Source organism: Cygnus olor, chromosome Z (genome assembly GCF_009769625.2).
Source record: "Cygnus olor isolate bCygOlo1 chromosome Z, bCygOlo1.pri.v2, whole genome shotgun sequence".
In the NCBI taxonomy this organism is placed as follows: domain Eukaryota; kingdom Metazoa; phylum Chordata; class Aves; order Anseriformes; family Anatidae; genus Cygnus; species Cygnus olor.
The window spans coordinates 20,872,938-20,897,941 of record NC_049198.1 but is presented as its reverse complement, the minus strand read 5'-3'; the positions used below and the strand labels follow the sequence as shown (position 1 = coordinate 20,897,941).

Below are 25,004 nucleotides of genomic sequence, written 5' to 3'. Positions count from 1 at the left end.
TTGCTGATGATTTATCGTATATGTCTTTTGATTACTCCTATCCCACCGTTCAGCTTCTCTGCACAGAAGTGCGGCGTGGCAGACCCTGGTAATGGATTCCTTCCAACAGACCCCTGCCAGTTCTGGTCATTGATCCAGACGTATATGCTGGCTCAGGAGCAAGGGGCTGCATCTACATCCTGCCATGAAAATTTTCAGGAGTAAGCTATTTCATGCTTTACTGTTATTACAGTTTTGAATATGTGTATAATGCAGTACTGTATATCAAACAAAACCCCACATAATACTGCAGATGTGACCCATTCTGTTTCATCTGTGGTACCATGGAATGGGAGGATAACAGTGCAGAATTACAACGTTTTCTATTATGGCTCTCCACTAATTATTACAATATTTTCAAGATAATATCACAAAGTGCCACACAGAATGTATTTATGTTCAGATAGATTTCATATTGTGTTAAAAATAGGCATCTTCACTTAAATCACATGAATATCTACTATATGCTCAAAAAAGACTCTGTATACAACAGAGCAGAAGAAATTATGTAATTTTTATTATTACTGTTATTATTTCATAGGAAGAGGCTGTGGACTTTTTCTAATCCACAAAGAAAAACTGACATGAATAGGCAGTGGTTTGGGATGTCTTTAGGCCTCCAAGCAGAGACTAAATTTGCACAAGGCATACATGGACGTTTGCAGAACACCTCATTTCACTTAAACAAATACAGGAGCACTTTGCAGCTAGCTAAAAAGATAGTCATGAAGCAGAAGTGCTTTTTTTAGAAACCAATAGAGCTGCCCAGGCATCAGATCAAAGATGAATTTAAAAGCACTGTCACCCAACAAGTCAAGGAGCTTCCCAGATGCCCATGGGTATTATTTTGCTGCTGCTCCTTTCAATTTGGCTTTGAGTTGGTTGGTGTAGTTGCACAAAACCACTGTGGTTTTGGTGGTTGTTTCAAGTCATGTGAAAGATTTTTTTTTTTAAAAAAAAAAAACACTCTTAACCTTATAGAAAAAAAAAAGCATTAGGATGTGCTTAACAGGGGCAGGACCATGGGGGCTGTCTAGAAATCACTCTAGAAAGCTGCAGGATGAGGTTTTGTGGTGAGGATCTGGGCCAGCAGGAGGGAAAGCAGCCCTGTGCACTGCCAGACCGAGGCTGGAGCTAGAGCATCACAACCTCTCCCACCCTGGAGTCACACAGAGAGGCCCACAACACCCAGTCCTGATCTCTGCAGCCATGCAGGGACTGAATTCTCTTCTGCTGCTGTGTAGAAGATGCCCTCAGCAAAACCCCAAGGTTTTAAGACCCTTTCCTGTTGTAATGTGAGAGATCTGCAGCTGGGATGAGGAGAATCCATGATGGGATGAAGTCTTCTCCATGGAGTGTTTGTGTCAATCAACCCGCTTTCAAACAGAAACCATTAATCTGTATTCTTATCCATACAGAAAACACTTACAGGCCTTAAGTCAAAAAGTGTAACTTATGATTAGAATTTAATATAATTTAAAAGGGCATTTGCAGAATTCTTCAGACAGTATCATTCTCTCAAGGGCATTCCCTAAACTGATTTAGCAGTTATTCATGGGGTATAATATTCTCTACGAACTAGGTATTTTCCATGATTTCCAAAGTTCCACAAAAATCCAAAGAAGTCCAAAGAAAAGTCCAAACGTCCAAAAACTCTCAGTACTACCTAAAAAAAAGTCAGTCTTAGAGGTCTTATTTTTTCAGTCTGACCCTCCTTACAGAAAGACTACCATATACCCTCATTCAAGACCATACGTGATTACAGAGTTCTGCTGAAAACTACTTACCATTTTACCACTGCACATTCCTGGAGCTCCTAATTCTGTTTTGGACTCTGCTACATCTCGATTGGGTCTGCATGGTGGCAAAAAGTTCTGTAATCTGTTTTATGTGATTTGTGACAAAGCAATTATTTCATTTTTGATGTGAAAATTTTTGCTGAAATAGGTAAGGTTTTATCCATCCTTCACGCACATTTTCTTATTTGACATGTGTTCATTGTGTCCCTTTCTCTTTTGTGTAAGACCAGAAGAATCACTGAGAGACCAGGAGCCATGCATGTTCTTCACATGGATTTGTGTAGGTACACAACTCACCACTGGTGTTCTCCCAAGGGACAGAGTTTGGCATCCTATTGACCTTGGGATGCTCCTTGCAGGGTAAAACGCATCCGGAAGTGCTCCTGGTCTTTTCCGTATCTCACGGCACCAGAGCTTTTTCATCCCTCTAAACCTTGTGCCTGAAGTTGTCCCTGAAATTTCACTGTTATGTGGGAGGGACTGATGAGACCTGAACACAGCCTTCAGAGGGACCGTACACTCGATTTGCATAATGACTCAGCAATGTGCTCTTGCTGCTAAAGAGGCTAATGATATTCTTGGCTGCATTAGGTAGACTGCTGCCAGCAGGTCAAGAGAAGTGATCCTTCCTCTCCATTCAGCACTGGTGAGGCCGCACCTGGAGCATTGAGTCCAGTTGTGGGCCCCCTGCTAAAAGAGAGACCTGGACATAGTGGACAGCATCCAGCAAGGGGCCACAAATATAATGAAGGGCTTGGAGGAGGAGTCTTCATCCTGTGAGGGGAGGCTGAGAGAGCTGGGACTGCTCAGCCCGGAGAAGAGGAGGCTGAAGGGGATCTTATCAATGTGTATAAATACCTGAAGGGAGGGTGCAAAGAGGATGGAGTCTAGCTCTTTTTGGTGGTGCCCAGTGCCAGGACAAGAGGCAATGGGCACAAACTGAAACATGAGAGGTTCCCTCTGAACATCAGAAAGCATCTCTTCACTGTGCTGGTGTTGGAGCACTGAAATCATATCTCCCTCCCTGTAGGTCTTCAAAAGCTATCTGGACCTGCTCCTGGGCTCCCTGCTGTGGATATCCCTGGTTGTGCTGGACCAGATGTCCTCCAGAGGTCCCTTCGATCCTCAGCCATTCTGGGATTCTGTGATTGCTTTGGGGTCTCTCATGTGTTGTTCTTTAATTTGTTCGTGATGGATCCGTACACCCTGGCAGTGTTGCTGACTGCTGCTGTTGCTGAGCTCAGGTCTTTATCCCTTTGTCCGCAGTGATGACTCCCAGGTGACTTAACGTGCTTTGGAAAATTATACACTAGGTCTATTTTCTGAATATATGCACTTAATTACTGATATCTCCACACAGCACTCTTTGTGAGAACAATGAATGAGCTCTGTTAGGCACTGAAATAAGTATACTCCTTGCAGATGTGCCCTGTAGACATGCCCTTAGCATGTGAAAAATAATGCATGAGTGGTACAGCCTGTCCCCTCTCACAGTTCAGCTAGCAACTATGAGCTTCACCTGCCAAACTGCTGCCACATGTTCATCCTGCTTGCCTGAGCATGGGAATTTCCTCTAAATCTTTCCAATGTTTGGATAGCATTAATGTGAGGTTATTGAAAGAGCTCTAACTCACCTTCTCAGCTTTTCTGATTTTTAACGAATAGGTTAGGGGAGGCTAAATGTAGACTGGGACTCAGTCAATTACTTTTGTTAGCAAAGCCAGTCAGAAATAAAATAAAATAAAATATCAACCTAACGAAAATGTCACAACTTTGAAAGTTTTTTTTTTTGTTTGTTTGTTTGTTTGTTTTTCCTTAATTCTTGTCCAGGAATAAAATTTGAATTTCATGCATAAAAAAAATTCTGGTAAGAAATGGATTTAAAACTATTTGAATACTATTTCCTCTGTAATTTTGATGTGTTTAATTTCAACATTGTCCAAACATTTTTGCTTCAGAATTTTGATTTTTATTGAAAATTGTAAATATGAGTAAAATACTAACATTATATTTTCATGTCATGAAATGAAATTCTAGTCATAACAAAATATTGCAACATAATTAAAACTGTAAAGTTCAGATGACTCATTTTCACCTTTTCTATAGCAAATTTCATTGAAATCAACATGTTCCTGTGAGACAATGTGAGTTACATGAATTTTCTTTTTCTTTTTTTAAGCAGAAAACTTTTCTATTAAAAACATTCAAAGGTTCCCACTGTTAACCTTTGACATTTCAGCAATTTACTCCCTATTCTTCTTCTTTTGCATCCCTTTGCCAGTTTCTGAAGTGGGAGATTTTTCCTCTGTGAACTTGACTACTTTGTTTCTTTTGTATCTTCTCTTGGTGGGCTGTACTAAAAGCTATTGAAAATACAAAGAATGTTATCTGCTATTCATTTATTGGTGGAGATGAAAGAGGCACCATTTTCCCTTGAAGAAAATATACTAATTAGACTCCATCATGATCTTTCATGTGTTTTTATTGTTTGAATTATAATTCCAATGATTCAAATAGTGGACATGCCAGATTTTCCAGGTCATTCACTTATGCATGTAAACGCAACATTTGGCATGCAAAAAATTTCATATAAATTCGCCAAGTTTTGTGAGGTTGTGTTTTTTCAGCTCAGCCATGTCATCCTTAAACCTTTCATGTCTGAGGGGTGCCTTCCACTGAACAAGAAGACTTACACCTTACAATTTATCACCTTGCTTCAGTATCAAGTTTTCTAGGACACCTGTACCTCCAACAACACATCATTCTTAAAATCATTTGTTTTCTGAATGAGAAAAACTTGACCTTTTATTATTATTTTTTTATTTTTGTGGAAGCTGGAATAAAGAAAATTTGATAGATCAATTTTGGCTATCCAGATTTCAGATACTTCCAGCTTTCATATGAATTAACTGAGCTCTGCTGTCATCTTGTCCAGTGCTGGTTTTCAGGAGGGTAGGGACAGTCATAGCAAATAGGCAGCCTCATCATTGGTGGGCTTTCTGTAGTCACTGTAGAAAAGATGTGGTGAGTGACATGTGAAGTTAGTAAGGAGAGTGCCTTGCAGAAGTTAGTAAGGAAGTTAGTTAGGAAGTTAGTAAGGAAGTTAGAAGTTAGTAAGTAGTTAGTGATTTAGAAGTTGGCAAGTTACAATTTAGTAAGGAGACAGTAGTTAGTAAGACAGTAAGGAGAGTGTCTTGTAATAGGCCACCAGATTTGTAATGCGTGACAAAATGGGGTCACAGCTTTGGTGGATAGGGAAAGAGCAACTGACACCATCTACCGGGACTTGTGCAAAACATGTGACACTGTCCCACACTATATCCTTGTCTCTAAATTGATTTGGAGACATGGATTTGAAAGATGTTCCACTAATGGGTGGGTAAGGAATTTGCTGGATGGTCACTCTCAAAGAGTTGTGGTCAACTGCTCAATGTCCAGAGATCAGTGATGAGTGGTGTTCCTCAGGGGTCAGTATTGGGACCAGCACTATTTAACATCTTTGTCAGTGACATGGACAGTGGGATTGAGTGCACCCTCACCAAGTTTGCCGATGACACCAAGCTGTGTGGTGGGACTGTGTGGTGGGCTGTGTCACACTGGAGGGAAGGGATGCCATCCAGAGGGACCTGGGCAGGCCTGAGAGGTGAGACTGTGCAAACCTCATCAGGTTCAACAAGGCCAAGTGCAAGGTCCTGCATCTGGGCCAGGGCAATCCTAAACACAAACACAGGCTGGGTGGAGAATGGATTGAGAGCAGTCCTGAAGAGAAGGACCTGGGGGTGTTGGTTGACAAGAAGCTCGACATGAACTGGCAATGTGTGCTTGCAGCCCAGAAAACCAACCATATCCTGGGCTGCATCAAAAGCATCATGGCCAGCAGGAGGAAGGAGGTGCTTCTGCCCCTCTGCTCTGCTCTCATGAGACCCCACCTGTCTGTATACTGTGATCAGCTGTGGGGCCCCCAGTGACATGTACATGACATGACATGAATGACATAGACGTTCAGAGGAGGGCCACAAAGATGATCAGAGGAGAAGTTGAGGGGGTTGGGGTTGTTCAGCCTGGAGGCTCTGGAGAGACCTTATTGTGGCCTTCCAGTACCTAAAAGGGGCCTACAGCAAAGCTGGGGAGAGACTCTTTGTCAGGGAGTGGAGTGATAGGACAAGGGGGAATGGATTTAAACTAAAAGAAGGTAGGTTTAGATAAGATGTTGGGAGGAAATTCTTCACTCAGAAGGTGGTGAGGCACTGGCACAGGTTGCCCAGAGAAGCTCTGGTTGCCCCATCCCTGGAATTGCTCAAGGCAACCTGGTCTGGTGGGAGGTGTCCCTGCCCATGGCAGGGTGTTGGAATTAGATGGTCTTTAATGTCCCTTTAACGCAAACCATTCTGTGATTCTGCGATTTTATGATTCTAAGTTTACAGGGGGCTCCTTCAAGGTGTCATGGGAAACCTGTGAGCAAAATAAAAATTAACCAGCAAATTTTATGAATATAATGGAATTATAAGAAGTTAAGATGGGAAATCATCTAGTCTCATCACTTTCAAAACTAGTGCAGTAACCTGAGAGCATGTCTTACTCTGCACCTGTGTAAGTGCCCAGGCAGTCAGGTGAGGACGTGACAGGCTGAATTGCCTATACAATTCAGTCAGAGTTTTTAAATTAATTTCATTATTTTATAACTGTAAAAATATGCACACTCCTGTCTGCTTGTTAACATTATTTTTTTCTGTGGAAAACAATTACACAGCTTTTACAGTAGACAGTATATAACGGGCAGGAACAGACACAATTTAATTGCTACCTCATACAGGTGGTTATGAGGAGCACTGAGATTGACTTTTGGCAATCTCTTATCAAAGAATTGTGCCACCAGCTGATGAGGAGCAGAAGACTGTGGAGCAGTCGTGTCCTCCACAGGAGCAGAGACATGGCATCCATTGTCACTATGAATTATCATTCCTCTATCTCCTTCCAAGAAAGCCTTTTTACCTTTTGCAGTCCTCCATTTACACTGTTCCTTTGGGGTCACAAATACTGAAACTATTGAATTAAAGGAGAGCTATACCTTGGTCTCATACATTTTTGTGATAGGTCTTTCAGTGTTTCTAGCAGGAAGATTTTCTTGGCACTGATCACATCACAGTATGATTGCCCTGGTAGAAGAATAGATGCAATATCAAGGAGGCTGGCAGGGCTTGTGGCTTGCATACTCTTGCACTGAGGATTTGTTTGTTTGTCATCTTTGTCATTTGTTTGTTGATGATCCACTGACTTAGATGACACTGAGAGCAGGAGTGACCACAGATTTGTATCCCTCATATCATGTCAATCGCTTTGTAAATAAGCAATATCAAATACGTTTAGAAGCAACACTTGTAATAAGCAACACTTTGCAATGTTAAAGGAGTCTGTACAAATGACATATATCTGAGATTATTCCTGCCTGTTGTGCAGATCAAGTCCTTTGGCTTTTATGCAGACACTGATGAAACCATTTCTTTTCAATGGGATTATTGTCAGCCTTCATAAAGTGTTTGACATGCACATATGTGATGAAGTGTGTTTGTGCACATGACCAGGTCTTTCACCAGAGCAAGCCCCTTGCACTTAGCACACCACAAGAAAGGAACTGGGAGAAAAATGAAGAAGAAGATAAAAGCCAGCTCTTTGCTTGTCATAATGCTAATTCAAGGCATCAGGCCTACTTCTCTTCTCTTCATGGGGAATGTTTTGAATTTATTTCAGTGGATCAAGAATTATCGAGAAAATAACTTGCCCACCTTAAAATCATTCTGTGTGCTGATTACTGTTAGAGAAAATAGAAAAATTAAGGAACTTACATTTAAATGAGCCATGGACAGCTTTCAGTTATATAGCTTTTACTTAAGTGAAAGATTACCAGAAGAATTTCCAGCCTTTTTTCCATGTTAGCAGTGAGCAATCCCATCAGACGTGACTCAACAGCTACCCAATCAAATACTTTTATATGTTCATAAACATTTATCATCAGTTAATATCTGCCATTACCTTGGTGTGCTAATCCATATACATGAAAAAGCTGTTTTTTAAAATGCTATTTCACTAGTGGGTTTTGACGTTAGGGTGATCTTTTCCTTTTAATTTATTTTCCTCGTGTTCTTACATGACATTGTCAGTCATAATTTACAATACGAGGTAAAAAAAAACATATCTCAAGTTCAGAAATTTGAGAGTGGGAAGAGAAACAGTAGGGAGGAAGAGAAACATTTCTTTTTTTTTTTTTTTCTTTTTTTTTTCTTTTTTTTTTTTCCTACTTTCAGATATGCATTTGCCTAATAAGCCCCAAGACAACTAGGATCTGATGCCAGGAGGTGTTTTTTGTAGGGCCTGCCACAAAGCCTGCTGAAGCTGGCAGAAAGCCTCCAGTTCCCTTGGCTCCTGTGCAGCCGTGTGCAGGGCTGGGGAGGTACTAGCCGGGGAAGCTACTGCTCCTCTCCTCCAAGCTCCCACCTTTCCTGCACTTTGCCGATCAATGCAGGCAGCTGAGAGGAAACTATTGCCCTGGGGAAACAGAGAAGACAGCTGCAGTCATCCCCTCTGTGCTTTAGGATGAATATGGACACTGGTTTCTCTTCAGCACAAATTCCTGGTGCTTTCTTTTTAATAAATGGAGAGCTGCTGCAGTAAAAGAACAGTTTTTCCTAATTTCCCCACCCCACTTTTCCCTCCTCCCAACAAGCAAGAGACAAAAGAAAGTCTTCCTCTCTGTACCTTCACTGCCTTCTTGCTCCTCTGCCTGTCTAATAAACTGATTAGTGCAATACTCTTTGTGAGATGGGCTGCAACGCGTCACCACAAAAGAGTGATTTTATTATATGGGGGGAATATTAATTTTCTTGCTTTTTATATTTCATGGAGGTAATTGTGATGATCTTACATCTCTCTGTGGTGCCTCTCCTCCCAGAGGACCTCAACCTGTTTTATAAACCTATACCAATTCTCCAGCTCTACGCAGGGATTTCTTCCACTCATGTTAAGATGTGTCATCTTTGCAAAGAATGCAGCAATGCTGCAAAGTGTGTCAACCTCTAGGACTGAAAATACAGCCTTTCTGGCTCACTTAGAAATAGCAGCTGGGGGGCATGAGAGTGTGGAAGGTAGGCGTGAAGATGACTACTTCTTGCTGCCAAGAGGACCCAGATTCAGTCACATGAACCAGTCTTACCCTGTAAATAAGTCTTGTGTGACTCACCTCTAGAAGGGGACATGGGATCTGCGTCTAAAACTTAGCGTCTGTCTTGGACTTTGCCTCCCACCATGTGATGCTGAGTTTGTCTGGGGTACATCAGCACCAGCTGAAAGGGACTCTGGGTTTATAGAGCAGAGGGGAAGGAAGCAACAAAGATCAGATAAATTATTGACCACCAAACAAATGTTTCACTTGGATTTCAAAAGAAGTGCAGTTGTTTAGTGTGAGCTGTCACACAAAACTGAAGAAGCTTCACCCTCATATCCCTTCATCTTCACCATCTTTCAAGGAGTAAGTGGGTTTTTCCAGATGGGAAATTGCTTCTAGATGCCTCTGCATTGTATGGGGAGGACAGTATTTACTTGAAGTAGCATCTTCCCAGTCTGGTAGGTAACAGCTCTGAAAAACAAACAAACAAACAAACAAAACAAAACAACCAAAGCAAAGCCAACCAAACCAAACCAACAAACAAACAAACAAACAAAAAACACCAACAGACTGCACGGAGAAAAGTTTGGGCTAGATCTGATTCTTTTATTTGTTTCTGCATTCAACAGACCAGCCTGCAGCCTTATAATCCAGCTGCACCTTAGTGGTGTTTCATGAGGACAGCAAAGGTCACCTGCTCAGTCACTGGATGACTCCTTTGCCAAATCTTAAGCTGTTAGAGGCTGTAAAGACGCACAATAAACAAAACCTGGGGCTGTCAACAAAACTGCCCATTGATCATTGGCCTCAAACTCAGAGCTTGCTGAATGCTTTTGCTGAAAGACCAAAGAATATTTACTTTCTCTTGCAGCAGAGGAACACGAGACCAAGCCACAGCAAGGTTGTGGGAAGCTGAAAACGGGTACCTTCTCTAGGAAACATTGGACAACTTCAGCCATGGACCTCACTATGGTTCCATCTATGCTTGGTCTTTCAGGGTATCGCTGTACCTGGTGTAGACATTTTTCTAGTGTTTTGTTGTTGTTGTCGTTTTCTGTTTGTTTTGTGCTGTTTGGTTTGTTTGTTGTTGTTGTTTTCCTCTGGAAACTTTGAAAACTGGCTGTTGTTTGGAAGATCCCATATCTGAAGAGCAAGCCAGCAAGTTCCTTCGTTGATAGATTTATGTTTGGATCTTCAACTACTTTCAGATAGAGCAAGTAGTGTATATGACAGCGAATCTTGTCGAGTAGCAAGGATATCTTAAGCCCAGAACAAAAAAATACACACACTTTCAGTTATTTCCCCCTCCAAAGCTGTGTAGTGATTTTATCAAACTGTCCCAAAAGAGTAAACCGCAACAAGTGTAGAGGGTGCATTCAGATAGATCAGTATTTTAGAGGAATGTATCCACCATGCTCTTTTTTCTTTTCCCCCCTCTTTTTCCCTGTGCAGTCTCATATTTAACAGATTTTGATGTTGCTGTTTCATTTGGCACTGGTAGAAGGAGGAAGAGGGTGCACTTGGCTGAGATGAGACACCCCATAGCTGCCGAAAATAGGTGCAAAATAGATGCAAAAATAGATGTAAAAAGATGGGGGAAAAAAAAAAAAAAAAGTTGTTTCCTCATGCAAACATAGTAGGCACTCATATTTTAAAATGAGTTCAGTCCCAGAGTTGGGAAGAAAATTTGTATTACATAAGATTGCCACAGGTTTTGCAAACAACTTGGAAACTTCACAACTAGCTATCTTGCATCTAATACATTTTAAATTAAAAATCCAATGTGAAAATGTGCCCTGAAATTAATGACCATTGTATGCCCAGCAGTTTATCTTACCATTTGTAATGCAATAAAGGAGGATCAGATAAACACAGGCATAACCTCTGCCACAATTGATAATGTAAAACATCCCTTGTATCATTTGTCTTTCCTTTAGGCAGTATACAAAAGACATAAAAATGAACAATTCATGCCTAAACAAAGAGGAGCTTGAAAGAAATGCATGTCAGATGTTTACTGTAGGTCATTATTAGAGGGTTGAGTGGATTCGCTTATAAACACAGGTTACTTTGTGGGTAGGAAAATGTGAGAGATGTTTTCAGAAAAAAAAAAAAAAAAAAAGACATCTCTTTTAAAGACACAATGACTCTTTTTTCTGGCACAACCAGGTTACAGATAATGCTTTTTTAAGGGGCATGAAACACTGTCTCATGAGCAGTGTAAAACATAATGTGCTGTAGAAATAATGCTTTTGCTCTCCACTTCGTGCAAATGCCATTTTTCATTACGCAGTGAATCTGAGTTTGCTTGGGATTGAAATGAGATCAGAAGAGCACCCTATGACAGATGGATATGCAAACCTCTGATGTGCTGAAGAAAGATCTACTTGAGACCACTGGGAGGTTTTCCTTTGGTAGCTTTCACTTGAATCTAAGTTTGAAACATGGGATCTTTCAAGAATGTCACATCTTTTTATGTTACCCATTTTAACCATTCTCATTCATTGCTGAGTTTACACCCAGTCCAACCAGAGGCAGCAGAAGAAAAAGAGCCTAAACAAACAGAAAGAGCCTTGGGGATTCAGTAATGGGTACAGAGCGTGCGTGCCGTAATCATTCTTTTGATTTGTGTTCAGATATGTTTTCTACTTGCCTTGCAAAGAATGCATGCTTTCCCCCTGGATTGCAAATAATCTGAATCTGGATAAAACCATTGCAAAGTGCCCTTCAAAACACTGTGCCTGCATCTGAAATGAATGTGTGATGGAAAAACTAAGCACAAGGATTAAAAAACTTTGGTGAAGGAGAATTAAACACAGAGGAGCCAGAGCACAGTAAACACCCTACTGCAGATTTTCTTTATTCTGTCCCTTTCCTGACTCCTCAGCCCTTGCTTTAGAGTGACTCACCACTGCCTATAAGGATGAAGATGTGGTGTCTATCTAATTAACCAGACAAAGCCAGTGCACATCAACAAAACCCCTCCAGAGAGGAAACCTGCTTCCTGGCAGCCTCTGCCACCCGCTCCTGGAGGTGACAGCACGATGTCGCTCCCACGATGCAGCTCTTCTCAGGCACGGGGCTTATTCGTGGCCAACCACAGCAATCCGCTTCTCACTTTCCATTTCTAGGGATGCTAAATAGGGTTTTGCCCACTGCAGCAGGTTCCTTACAAATAATGCCACCAAAGCTCACAGCCCCACATCTCTGGAACTGCTTATTGCTTTTGGACCCTCCCCCTACGTGGAGGGTATTCTACACAGGACAGATAACTGGGAACAGAATTTCCACAGTTCATCCAGAAAATTGATGTTGTTTTCTCAGAAAACAATAATCCATTTAGAGGCTGCAAACCACTCTCCTAATTATCCTTCAGTCTCTCCTAAATATCCTTCATTCTTCACCCAAGCCCATACTGGAAATGTTCACGTAGGTAAATGGCTTAGTTTGCCAAACAAATAGATGCTCAGGAGAAGAGGTCACACTGGTGCACACCAGCCAGTGCCTGGTTGTGCTCAGAGGCTGAATCTGGTTGCTTTTCCATTCATACCATGGCTCGTGCAAGTTTTGCATGAATACCAGGCAAAGCACGTCATGCAGTCGCGTTGGCTGTAAATATACGAGCAGACTGAAATGAGGTGATTAACATGGTTGCTTGACAAATCTTCATTACTTCTTGACAAGTATTCTTGCTTAGTGATCTTGGAGTGACTGCAAGCATCCCAGTTAAAGGCACAGGAGGTTGAAAGCAGAAACAGCAGAGATGGGTTGAACAGCCTTAAGTATTGCAGTAGATGCAGGTTGGCTGCATCTCCAGATTGCATGGAAAAACTTTTAACCATAGCTGGTGAACGGGACTTGGCAGTGGCACGTAACTAGCAATGGATGGCAAAGCATTGTTTCCTTGTTAAATATATTCATTGGGCCTATAAACCAACATTATGACCTTGCTTGCTTGCCTCATGCTCTAGGGAAGAGAGGTACTAGGCAGCATGTTTGGAAGAGTTACCTCAATGTCCTGGTAATTCTGGAAACCATCCCTCTGTTCAGTCTTCCAGTGCAAACAGCAGCACCCAAGCCACAGTAGCTGCCATGGGGGTCCCACTGGCTGTGCTGCCCTGCACAGCTCATCCCTGGGCATAGAGCTATAAGCCTTCAACCCAAGAGCACCACAAACGTCTCCAGATGAGAGATGTTCTCACAGGAGCATGTAAATGTCCCCTTAGCAACTGATGCCATGAGATGACATGGAGAATGCCACCAGGCCTTTCTCTATGATCCTCATTTTCAGTGAGGGTGTCCCATGTGCTGTACCATGCACTGTGTCACACAAGTTTCTGCCCTGGCCGCTGATGCATGCTTAGCCTGGAAACCAGAAACAACCACCTGCCTTTGACAGTCTGGAGAAGAGGAGGCTCAGAGGGGATCTTTTCAATGTCTATAAATACCTGAAGGGAAGTTACCAAGACAGCCAGGCTCTTTGCGGTAGTACCCAGTGCCAGGACAAGAGGAAAGTGCACAAACTGGAACACAGGAGGTTCCATCCAAACACCAGGAAGCATTTCTTCAGTATGTGAGTCAGCGAGCTCTGGCACAGGTTGCCCAGAGAGGTTGTGGAATCTGCTTGGTGAGCTTCAAAAGCTGCCTGGATGTGGTCATGGGCACACTGATCTGGGTGTCCCTGCTTGAGAAGAGGGATTGGACCAGATAGTCCGATCACTTTTGTGATTTAGATAGATATTTGATCTAGAATAACAGATTTCTTTCTGAGTTCATTCTCCAGTAAAGTCATGATTCCGTGGCTGTAATATTCACTCTCCTGCAAAGATATGTCACAAATCTAGCTTTATTCTTTCATTACAGGATGCAGGAGAGAGGAAGACAGGATGAAGCCAACAGAGGATGGTGACTCATAAACCTGAATTCTTTCTATCAATACCATTTTCATCTTTTGATTTCCATGGCTGTTGATAACATCTACAGCCTTCCTCATCTTCGGACTTATCCTCAACTCCTCTCATTCTCCCCTATGCTAAGGCAGTCCTTTTTCCTCTCTGTCATTTGCTGAAGCTCAACTCTTGCTGACTCTCAAGAGCTGTACTTTTGACTGTTCCTATATTCCCTTCTGTTTGTATTTGTCCCTCTGTTACCAAGAACACCATGGTTATCTATGGATTAGATTATACATATATGACTGGTAAATCTTGGAGACAAGGCCTAATTTAATCTTCTTCACATACTGTTGCTCCCTGGCCCATTCCCATGTACAGTCACTCCCCACCTTCCTTCCTGTGGAAATCTCACTGGGATAGGTCTTGCTCTTGGTTTCCAAATATAATCTTTACCTTTGCTTAAAAATATTTATCATTGCAGCTGAAATACACATTAAATAGTCTTGCACTGACTCAGCTACACATCTCTGAAGCAACCTCACAGAGGTCTGTGGGAATGGCAGTGCCACGTGCAGAGGCATGGAAAGCCCAGGACAGAGCCCCAGACTTGTGCCAGTGTGGGGATTTAGAGTATGCCAAATAAAGGCTTTGGGATTTGGTGCCTCATCCAGTTCACATTAACACGCAATGGGAGTCCTGTCGCTAGCTCAGAGAGAAACAGGGCCAAATCTTACACCCTTTTAAAGTTATTTAAAGTCTTGTCACCACAGACATCCCTTTGTCACACTTCTAAATGTCAGGTTTTAAAGTTGTTTTCTTTAGGTATTATTTAGTAGATTTTCATTATATATTCAATTTCATACCAAATTAAGTTGTGCTATTCTGTAAGAATATATACTCTATAGGAATCTTTGTCATATTCCCTTCTAATGGAATCAAGTACAAAATTCAACCAGCTTTTAAAATTCTATCTGCTAAAAAATGAGCTAGTAATATGAAATTCCTCCCACATACTCCCACTCTAATGTTTCTCTAAAATCTATTTATCTTAGTCACGACCTTATGAGCATGAACAGAATATGGCAAACATTTCTCAGTGTAAGAATGTGTCTAAACTTTGGAAAAAGTTGTTATAGCTGGAAAGGTGTAATTTCCACATGGCATTCAGGTTATATTATGTGACAAAGAAATACAGATGCCAGAAAAGATGTTAATTTGTGTTTTACACTTTACTTAAAATTAGTTTTCTGTGTTAATTTTGATCTAGTAACTGCAAGTTACTGAGTGCTCTCAGCCCACACTGAAATCAGTGGAAGCTGAATGTTGTCAGGACTTTCTAGAAGATATTCAGTAACTCACAGGGTTAAGCCCTTCAAGGAATAAATAATTTCCAGTTGACAAAACTGCTCACTTAGGGTAATTTTTTGCTGATATTGAAGTTGAGGGGAGTTTTTCACTTGTCTGCAGGGATAACAGGATGGTGCCTTCAGAAAACAGTAATAAATTAATAAGGGACACAGAAAAGGTATGTTCTTAAGTGTGTTTTGGCATTTCATGAAAATCTGAATAAAAGGTAATAGAAACAATTAAGTATCCAAAACAAATGGCCTTGCTTACCATTGGATGATTCTGCTAGAATTGCTTGGATTTTTCTAGAACCTTTTTTATTTTTCTTGATGTATTAGATATAAATAGTAAACTGATTTAGATTGATATTGTTAAGGGCTAACATGCATCCATAACAAAAGTTTAACTGTACAGAGAAAAAGACTGTCCACAGAAACATTGGACCATCCCTGTGTATGTTTTGGGATAGATCCAAGAACAATACGTTCTGGAAAAAGATGATGTGCCCGTGAAGTTCATCCCTAGTCAGTCATTCCTTAACCTCTAGAAATGTGTAATCCGAGATACCAAAAATATGTCACAGGCATGTTCAGTATTTATAGATGCCATTTAGCAAGCATGAGGTAAGAGGCAATGAACTTGCTACATAATGTTGTCCCATGTTACTGCATATGATAAAAACTTTTTTCCACTGTAAATGGCAGTATTTCTTACACCATTCACCAATGCTGAACCAGAGAACTGTGCCAATTTTGTTCATGTTTCTAGTACTAGTCTGGAAAGGTGAGACAAATTACTATGCTTCAAACTGAGAAACCTATTTCAAAAAAAGTATTTCTTCTTTATTTATAATTGTCACATTGAAGACTGTTCCACAGTTGTGTGACAATATAGAAAGCAACGTAATTTGTGCTCAGTTTGGGGGAGCTATATACTGCAAGCACATTTATATCTTTTCCATTGACGTATGAGTCAGAGAAAGAAATGCAAGTCACGATGCTCTCACTTACCCAAAGTCTACATCAGCGTGACCCTGCTGAGTTCACTCCAAGGCATTTGTCCTGAGAAAAGGTGTTGGTTATAGATGAGCTGTGAAAGAGTGTCTTGAGAGAGTTTAGAAAGACTCCTCACAGGATTGCAGATGTCCCTCCACACTGAACATTTTATACTCTGATCACTGTTTTTGCAGAATAAAAACAAAGAAATTTACTTCAGTAACAGGCAAACAAGACCAACCCCTTCTCAACAACATCCCAAAGCTTAGGTTTCCTTCAGGTTTAGGGTTTTTTTCCTTAGGTTTTTTCCTTAGTTTTTTTTTTCCTTAGGTTTTTTCCTTCTTTTTTTTTCCTTAGGTTTTCCATCATGCTGTAATCATCATTCTGATGTCAAAGTCTTAGCAAAAAAAGCTTGTGTAAGCAATTATATTTTGGTCCCAGGTATTATTAAATCACAACTCAAGAAAGCCAATGAATGTTTTATCCATGTATTGGGTTTTTCTTAGTAAGGTTTTGGTAGCAGGGAGACTGCAGGGGTGGCTTCTGTGAGCAGAGCCCAGCAGCTGCCCCATGTCAGAACAGAGCCAGCTCCAGCCAGCTCCAAAATGGACCTGTCGCTGGCCAGAGCTGAGCCAGTGAGCAACATTTTATGGAAGAGATCATCTTGAGTGCAATCACACAACATGTGCAAGATAACCAAAGGATCAGGCCCAGCCAGCATGGGTTCATGAAAGGCAAGTCCTGTCTGACCAACCTCATCTTCTTCTGTGACCAGGTAACCCACCTGGCGGATGAGGGAAAGGTTGTTGTAATCTACCTAGACTTCAGCAAGGCTTTTGACACGGTCTCCCACAGACTTCTCCTGGAGAAGCTGGCAGCCCACGGCTTAGAGAGGTACACTCTTTGCTGGCTTAAAAACTGGCTGGATGGTTGGGCCCAGAGAGTCATGGTGAACAGAGTGAAATCCAGCTGGTGACTGGTCACCAGTGGTGTTCCTCAGGGGTCAGTGTTGGGGCCCATCCTCTTTAATATCTTTATTGATGATTTGGATGAGGTAATTCAGTAAGTTTGCAGATGACACCAAAGTGGGGAGAAATGTTGATCTGCCGGAGGGTAGGAAGGCCCTGCAGAGGGACTAGGACAGGATGGGTCGATGGGCAGAGGCCAAGGGTAGGAGGTGCAAGATGGCTAAGTGCTGGGTCCTGCACTTTGGTCACAACAACACCATGCAGCGCTACAGGCTTGGGGCAGAGTGGCTGGAAAACTCTCACTACAAGAAGGACATCAAGGCCCTGGAGCGTGTCCAGAGAAGGGCTACGAAGCTGGTGAAGGGCTTGGAATGCAAGTCCTGTGAGGAGCAACTGAGGGCACTGGGGTTGTTTAGTCTGGAGAAGAGGAGGCTCAGGGGAGACCTTATTGCTCTCTACAGGTACCTGAAAAGAAGGTGTGGGGAGCTGGGGGTCGGCCTCTTCTTGCAGAGAGCTAGTGATAGGACTAGAGGGAATGGCCTCAACTTGTGCCAGGGGAGGTTCAGGTTGGAAATGAGGAGACATTTCTTCTCAGAAAGAGCAGTCAGGCATTGGAACGGGTTGCCCAGGGAGGTGGTGGAGTCACCGTCCCTGGGGGTGTTTAAGGCAAGGTTGGACATGGTGCTTAGGGACATGGTTTAGTGGGTGATATTGGTGGTCAGGGGATGGTTGGACCAGATCCTGGAGGTCTTTTCCAACCTTAATGATTCTATGATTCCGAGATGATTGGTTAGGCCTCTGGGAGAGCAGATTCAAGAAAGGAAAAAAAAAAATAAATAAAAAAAATTTTGCACACCAGCAACTGGGAGAGAGGAGTGATAACCAGCCCTGCAGCCCCCCAGGTCAGTGCAGCAGGAGGGCAGGAGGTGCTCCAGGCACGCAGCAGCAGTTCCCCTGCAGCCTGTGCAGGGAGAGGCCCCTGGTGGAGCAGGCTGTCCCCCTGCAGCCCATGGAGCTCCACATGGAGCAGATCTCCACGCTGCAGCCCCCCCGTGGAGGAGCCCCCGCTGGAGCAGGTGGATGTGGCCTGGAGGAGGCTGCGGCCCATGGAGAGCCCCCGCAGGAGCAGGCCCCGGGCCGGAGCTGCAGCCCGTGGAGAGGAGCCCACGCAGGATCAGGGGGTCTGGGGGTAGCTGCTGCCTGTGGGGGACCAGTGCTGGACCCACTTCTTTAGTTATGTTTTTTGATCAGCTTCAAGTCTTTTTAAATTCCATTTCATGATAGCATGTCTGATTTTTCACAGATTTTGTAGATAGGAGTTAAAAAAATCTGTCAGGCTTCAGATCACTAAGGCTAGTAGAGGAACAAATATAGTTCAGCTTATAGTGGAGATTCTTCCGTGTTTTTGCTTACAGAGTAGCTGCTGCCACTATGTGACATCTTTCTTCCTTCTCTAAGTGCACAACTCCACCAGCCATTAGCCCATAGGTAGGGCACGGGATGCACAGTTGCTGCAGAACCATCTTCACTGAAGGTTCCCTAAATTTTTCTGCAGCTGCTTAGAGCTGTACCAGTCTCTCCTGGCCTTTTCAATAGTTTCTGACCCTGGTGAGGAAGGTGGTTCCTCACCATCTACTGGCTCCAAAGAAGAGGACACATCGTTGTAAGAATGACTTTGTCCTGCTGAGCACCATGTCCTCTTCCTACCCTGCAGCTACACACCAGACTAGCAGGTCACAGAAGAAGTAATTTGACAGATTTCCAGAAAATTGTGTCCATTTTCTATGCTGTGACATTAAAAAATGATATATGTATCATTTTTGATTATTCATATCATATGACATTGTCTCTGTTCAAATATAAATCTGTTTTCCAATTAACAGCAATTTTCATTATGCATCTTTTTTAGGGATGAACTTCTTTATAACAAGGTCTTTCTACCCCAGTCCTTCTTTATCTTCCTTATAACTCAGTCTTTCTATTCCAGTCCTTCTTTATCTTTCGCAGTAGCATTCTTTTCCTAACATCTCATGTAAATTTAAGTTGTTCCAGTTTAAGCATAAGACTTGTCTTGACTATCATGCACGTGGTAAACAAATCATTCTCTTCTGCAATTTTGTATTGCTGATTGTTAGGGTTGGTTCCTCCCTCAGTCTCTTGCAACATAGGCTAAAATAATGTCAAGTGGTTTGTTCACTTCCTTTCTAGACTCCTCGTCAGTTTTAGTGGTCTCCTCTGGACTTTCTACTGTTGATCCACATGTTTTCCAAAAGACATTACCCAGCACGGGAAACAACCCTTCAGCTGTCCAAGGCAGTTTGGGTTCACTGGGGCTGAACAGAGTGGAATGATTCTCACACATTCTATATTTCTGTTTACACTACTATAACTTTTGCTGCTTTGCAATTATTTCCTCTTCCTCAGCTCATGATTCACAACAGTCCCCAGATGCTTTCATGAAGAACCTGTATTTTGCCAGCTGTTCTCTATCCTATGTTTATTTGATGAAGCTTCCCCAAGAATAGTACCTTGCATTTTACATTATTGACACTGTTTTTCAGAGCATCTTCACCAACTGTCAGGATGATTTTTAATTTTAACTTTATCTTCTAAATTATCTGTGGTCAGTCTCAGTGACTGACCTATTGAAAATTTATAAGCATGCTTAATTATTCCCCATGTAACTTGATACTGAAAACATTGAAGAGGACTGAGGACAGAATTCTACAAAACATCATCCCCTAAAATTTCCTTTAGTAGTGGATTCTGGTTGTTTCTTGTCACTCAAATAATATTGCCTCTCATCTTAGAGACTGCTCCATCCAGGCCATTTGTAATTTGCTTATATAAGAGTTACATGAAATAGCATGAAAATCTCCCAAAAATCAAAATTTTGGATCACTCCTGTTTCTTTTTCTGGAAACTATTCATTCAATGGTGTTAGACTGACTGGCACTACCTATTCGTGACAAATCTATCCTTGCTTCTACTAGCCTTCATGTTTTCTCACAAAAATCAGTTTTTGTTAATCTTTTCAACATTTTCCTGATACTATGGATAACCTGGCAGGTCCATAATACTGAACCACTCTATTTTTCACCCCACTTCATGAAAGAGTGTGCTTTATTCTTTCTCACTCTTTGATACCTCACTTTTCCAGAGCAGGCTGTTAAAGATACTAATAATAGCACTGAGACTTCATCTGATAGCCCTTATATTAACCTGTGTAGGTCATTGAGCCCAGCAAGTGTGAAAACATCTGATTCGCCTGAAAAAAAAAAAAAAGAAAAAAAAATATCTGATTTACCTGCAAACTTCCTCATTGGCAGTTCCTCATAGGCTGAAAACTGGTGGAGTTATATAGGCCGAGGAAAACAACATCCTATGACTGTCAGCATCCATTTGTACTGGTGATTGACAAATTCTCCTACACAGGAGCCCTGTAATGCTAAAGCTATCTGTAGTTTGATTATGATCAATAGATATTATGATACGCCTGTGAAAAGTGCTGTTTGATTGCTTTTACATGAAGGCAGTACAAAAATGTCTTCTAATTCAAAGTATAGTATCAAAATGTGAGCTAAGAAGCTGGAGGATAAATTATTAGAATGCAGTCTTTGCACTGATAAACTTTTGAACTTTCATTGAACTTGTATATTAAGAATAGGCAGTTTTTCCAAGAGGAAAATTCTCTAGACAACCTACAATTTTTCTTTCACATATTTAAGGAAGATGTTCGATCCAGTAAGGAAATAATAGTAATTTATGTCTTTGATAATTGAGAAGGATTATAGTTCTATACACAGAAAGAAACAGCCGTCACCTGCTCTCTGAGTCACAGTCCTATTAAAGAGGTAGATACCACCTTAACCAGAAGAAACCTCAACATTTCGGGTTAAGAGATGAAGGAAGCTTCCATCTCCCTGTGAAATGAAAACATCACTTTCAGCCTCTTACTCTCTCATTCCTGCCTTAAGACTTGGCACAAAATGATTTAATCCTTCATGTCTTTTTCCCTAAAATGAGACAGTCCTTTCCCCTCATGTAAGCAGAAGCAGGCTCTAGGGACTGCTGTCCTTGTAGTTACAAACCTGTCTTCTTCAGGCTGGGCAAATTTGCAATTCTCTGTCCACCATTCTGCTCTAAACAAACTGATATAAACGAAAGGTTTATATATAATTCATGATACAGGTGAATTTTTTACTACTGACCCTGCTGTGAAGTAGACTGAATCCATTAAAAAACATCATCTGCTGTCAGAGCACAAACCGTAAGTTTTCCTGAGCAGGGTTGGTTCATCCTACCTGAAGTAAAGCTCAAGAAAATAAGATAAGCAGGAAGACATCCATCAAGGACTGATCTGCAGACATACCATCTCATTCAGCCATTTGTGGCATGGAGGTCATGCCTTTTAGACTCTCATAAAGCAAGACGATTTGCAGTTGGGCAGAGGTGTTCAGATGAAAGTTTCACATGTATGGGATTTGAGCAGGGAACACCTTCTCGTGTCATGAAAAACAGCACAAATTCAGGAAAAAATAGGTAGCTGGTTCTGCTTTCCCCACTTCCATGGGGTCCAGCTCACCTACACAGTTTGACATGGTTTGTTAGGCTTAGGGGAATCTGCAGGAAGATGATTGCTAACCAGAGTGCTCCAGACTTTCATTAGTCTTTCTGTGGGTAAGAAGGCAGCCAATGACCCTACCAGCCCCCATACCACTGTCCAGCAATGAGGCCACATCAAGACCCTTCCTCCTTCACTGAAGCACAGTGACCAAGCTCTGCTCCTTTCTGACTTCTTTCTGTCTGATTTGCTGCTTTCACATGCTTCAGACGTGAGCTTCTGTCCCTGGATGCTCTGGTGCTATGGAACAGCCTTCCATGCTCCCTCATCAGGAACATATCCTTTACCACCCTCATCTGTCTCTGTGGGTCAGTTATTCAGTAATTCCCACCTATGACCTCAGCTAAAGCCTTTCAAAATGGAAATCTTCCACTAACTTAAACAGGTCTTGAACCAGTTCTATATTAAGTATTTTTAGGGCACTGAGCATTGCAATACTGACAGAAGTCCTCTGTAACAGGCATAGCACACACTGCTTTCTTCTCACTTATAAATGAAAATTTCTGTAGTCATTTTCTTTCCTCCTTTCTATTAACTTACAGCAGTGAGTGTAGCAGTGAGGCTTCATTGAGGTCAGAGGTGTGGGTTGATATTAATGTGGTCAAACGCAGATACCTGCAGATGGATTAGTCACCCTAAGGACCCCTAGCAAAGGAACGAGAGAAATTATCACCACCAATGTGGGATCCTGTGTATCCTAAAGCAGATGTGGGGTTGATGAACTGACAACTTCTGAGATGAAACCCATCTCTGATAAAGGTGTTCCCAAGATGACAATCTTCCGGGCAGAGAGCCTTATGTTGGTCTCCCAGGAGCATCTCTGCGAGTACTGATCTGCCTGTTCCAGGGTATTTTAACTTTAATTTCCAGGATGTTATTGTAAACTCAGTAATGTTCAGTGTGTTTCGCCAGAAAACCTCTCTGTTGTGAGAGGGTGCTGCTGCTTTCTCACAGGGGCAACACGCAGCCTTGGACTGAGTTGAGGTCTCTGGCTCTTTAACTCAGGCTGCAATAGGGCCCATGGCCATGCTATTTCATGGGAAAACAAATAAACACAATGGCTGTGAGTAGCCAAATGGCCACTAATGCTGTGCCAGTGAGGGCTGTTGCCATGGGTTGGGGCTGAGCTGGGCTGCAACCTCCTCCCCTGCTCCCTTGTGTGCACTTGCAGAGTGAGCTGGCCTTTCCTCACCCCATCCCACACCCTTGGTACCCAAGGAACCACATTGCAGGACCTCCCGATTTGGAGCCAGGTGATCTCCAGGTGACTAATGCAACTGAAACAGAAGTATCAACACAAAGGACCTGTGTGTCATTTGAAGTTAAGCATGGCGAGCAGAGACACTAGATGATACGTCAGAAGACCTGGCTGACTTTATTCTCTTCTTGCTAGGGTATTTTCTTAATTATCACAGCCTAGACAATCCTACTAGGCAGGAGGGAACACCAGTGGCTGGGGCCATTGTGAGGACTTTCACAGTGCAGATGATCCCATCCCAGCACCTCAGAACATTCCCAGGCACTGCTTGCTTTACACAGTCATCTACAGTAATGTCTTTTCCTCTCTTTTTGACCCTCATGTCCAGCTACTGCCAACTGCTTCACCCTTGAACTCCCCAAAAGAAGCATTTTTAAAAGTTTAATGCACTTCGCTGCTGGTGAGGATATAATCATGGAATCATAGAAAAGAACCACAGAATATCCTGAGTTGGAAGGGACCCACAAGGAACATCGAGTCCAACTCCTGGCTACACAAAGGACCACCCAAAATCAGACCAAGTGTCTGAGTGTATTGTCCAAATGCTTCTTGAACTCCAGCAGGCTTGGTGCTGTGACCACTGCCCTGAGGAACCTGTCCCAGTGCCCGACCACCCTCTGGGTGAAGAACCCTCTCCTAACACCCAGCCTGACCCTCCACTGATCAAATCACAACTAGCAAGCTGAACTGAGTATTCCCCAACAAATAATTTCCCTAGTGTCACCTTCATGAGTAGGAGCCACACTGATATATGTTTTCCACGTCTTTTATTGCCATTTGTTTCTCTCCTAACTAGATCAGACTGGATATTAGGAAAAATATCTTTACCATGACAGTGGTCAAATACTGGAACAGGCTTTCTAGTGAGGTGGTTGATGCCCTGTGCCTGTCAGTGTTCCAGAGGCATTTGGCAATGTCCTTAATAACATGCTTTAACTTTTGGTTGCCCCTGGAGAGGTCAGGCAGATGGACTAGATGGTCTTTGCAGGTCCCTTCCAACTGAACTATTCTAATTCTAATATTGTCCTGGCGGTCAGGTTAAAATCCCTCATGCACACTGAGATACTCCTGCCATGGATAGACACTAGTAGAGATAAATTCTTCCTTCTTCACTATATCATGAGTTTAATCTTGAACACACGTTTCCTGTCCAGCAAAGTGTGTTCAGAATGTTCCACTAGACTTGTTTTTCATTGGGAAACATGGAGCAGGTGGAGTCCAAGCCTTCAGCAAAGGTGTAAGTGAATGTGTCACCTGAAAGGCAATGCAATGGAAAAGCCAACATGGCCACACTTCAAGCGTTCTTAATTTCTGTGCAAGGAATCATGGGTTCTCTCAGTGCCCATGGTTTCCTCCACAGAAATTAAAAAAACTTGAAGTGTCTGACCCACAATATATGCCACCAGCATTACAAATAACTCAAAACAGCAGGCTCCAGCCATATCCCTACAATGTTATTTCATCCTCCACATGTGGTGTCAGTGTCACCCAGGCCTCAGGGATGGAAAGGAAGACCCCATCTTTGGCTGCAGAGGTAGAAGAAGAGCTGGTGAGTGAGGAGCAGGTTGCCCTACCACCTCAATGCCCAGAGCAACTCCAGTCCTGGGGGCGTTCTTGGAGATTGCTTCAGCTGTGGATTGCTCTTTAAGGACCAGGTGTTACATACAGTGAGGCACTCAGCAACAACTTAAAATAGTTATGCAGGGCGTGCAATGCCTGTGACGTAACGATAAGCCAGTAGCTGCCATGTGCCACCTGAAAGGCAATGCAATGGAAAAGCCAATCCAAAGGTAACACTCTGACCTCTTCAAAATGAAACAATTTCAGTCTTATCAGAATCAAATTATATAAAATGAAGATGAAATAAAATGTTCTTTCCATTTTTCTGAAATTTGATTTCTGCAACCAAGTCAAACAAAAATA

The 25,004-nt window shown here is 42.3% G+C and overlaps 1 long non-coding RNA gene across 1 annotated transcript; it reads right to left on the bottom strand.

The window, feature by feature from the left end:
• Positions 1–7,361: 7,361 nt before the first annotated feature.
• LOC121062225 lies at positions 7,362–9,438 on the bottom strand. Its single transcript, XR_005815477.1, has 3 exons — positions 9,305–9,438; positions 9,073–9,187; positions 7,362–7,470 (listed from the first exon to the last, which is right to left on the bottom strand). It is a non-coding gene; the product is annotated as an uncharacterized LOC121062225 (long non-coding RNA).
• Between the last annotated feature and the right edge of the window lie 15,566 nt (positions 9,439–25,004).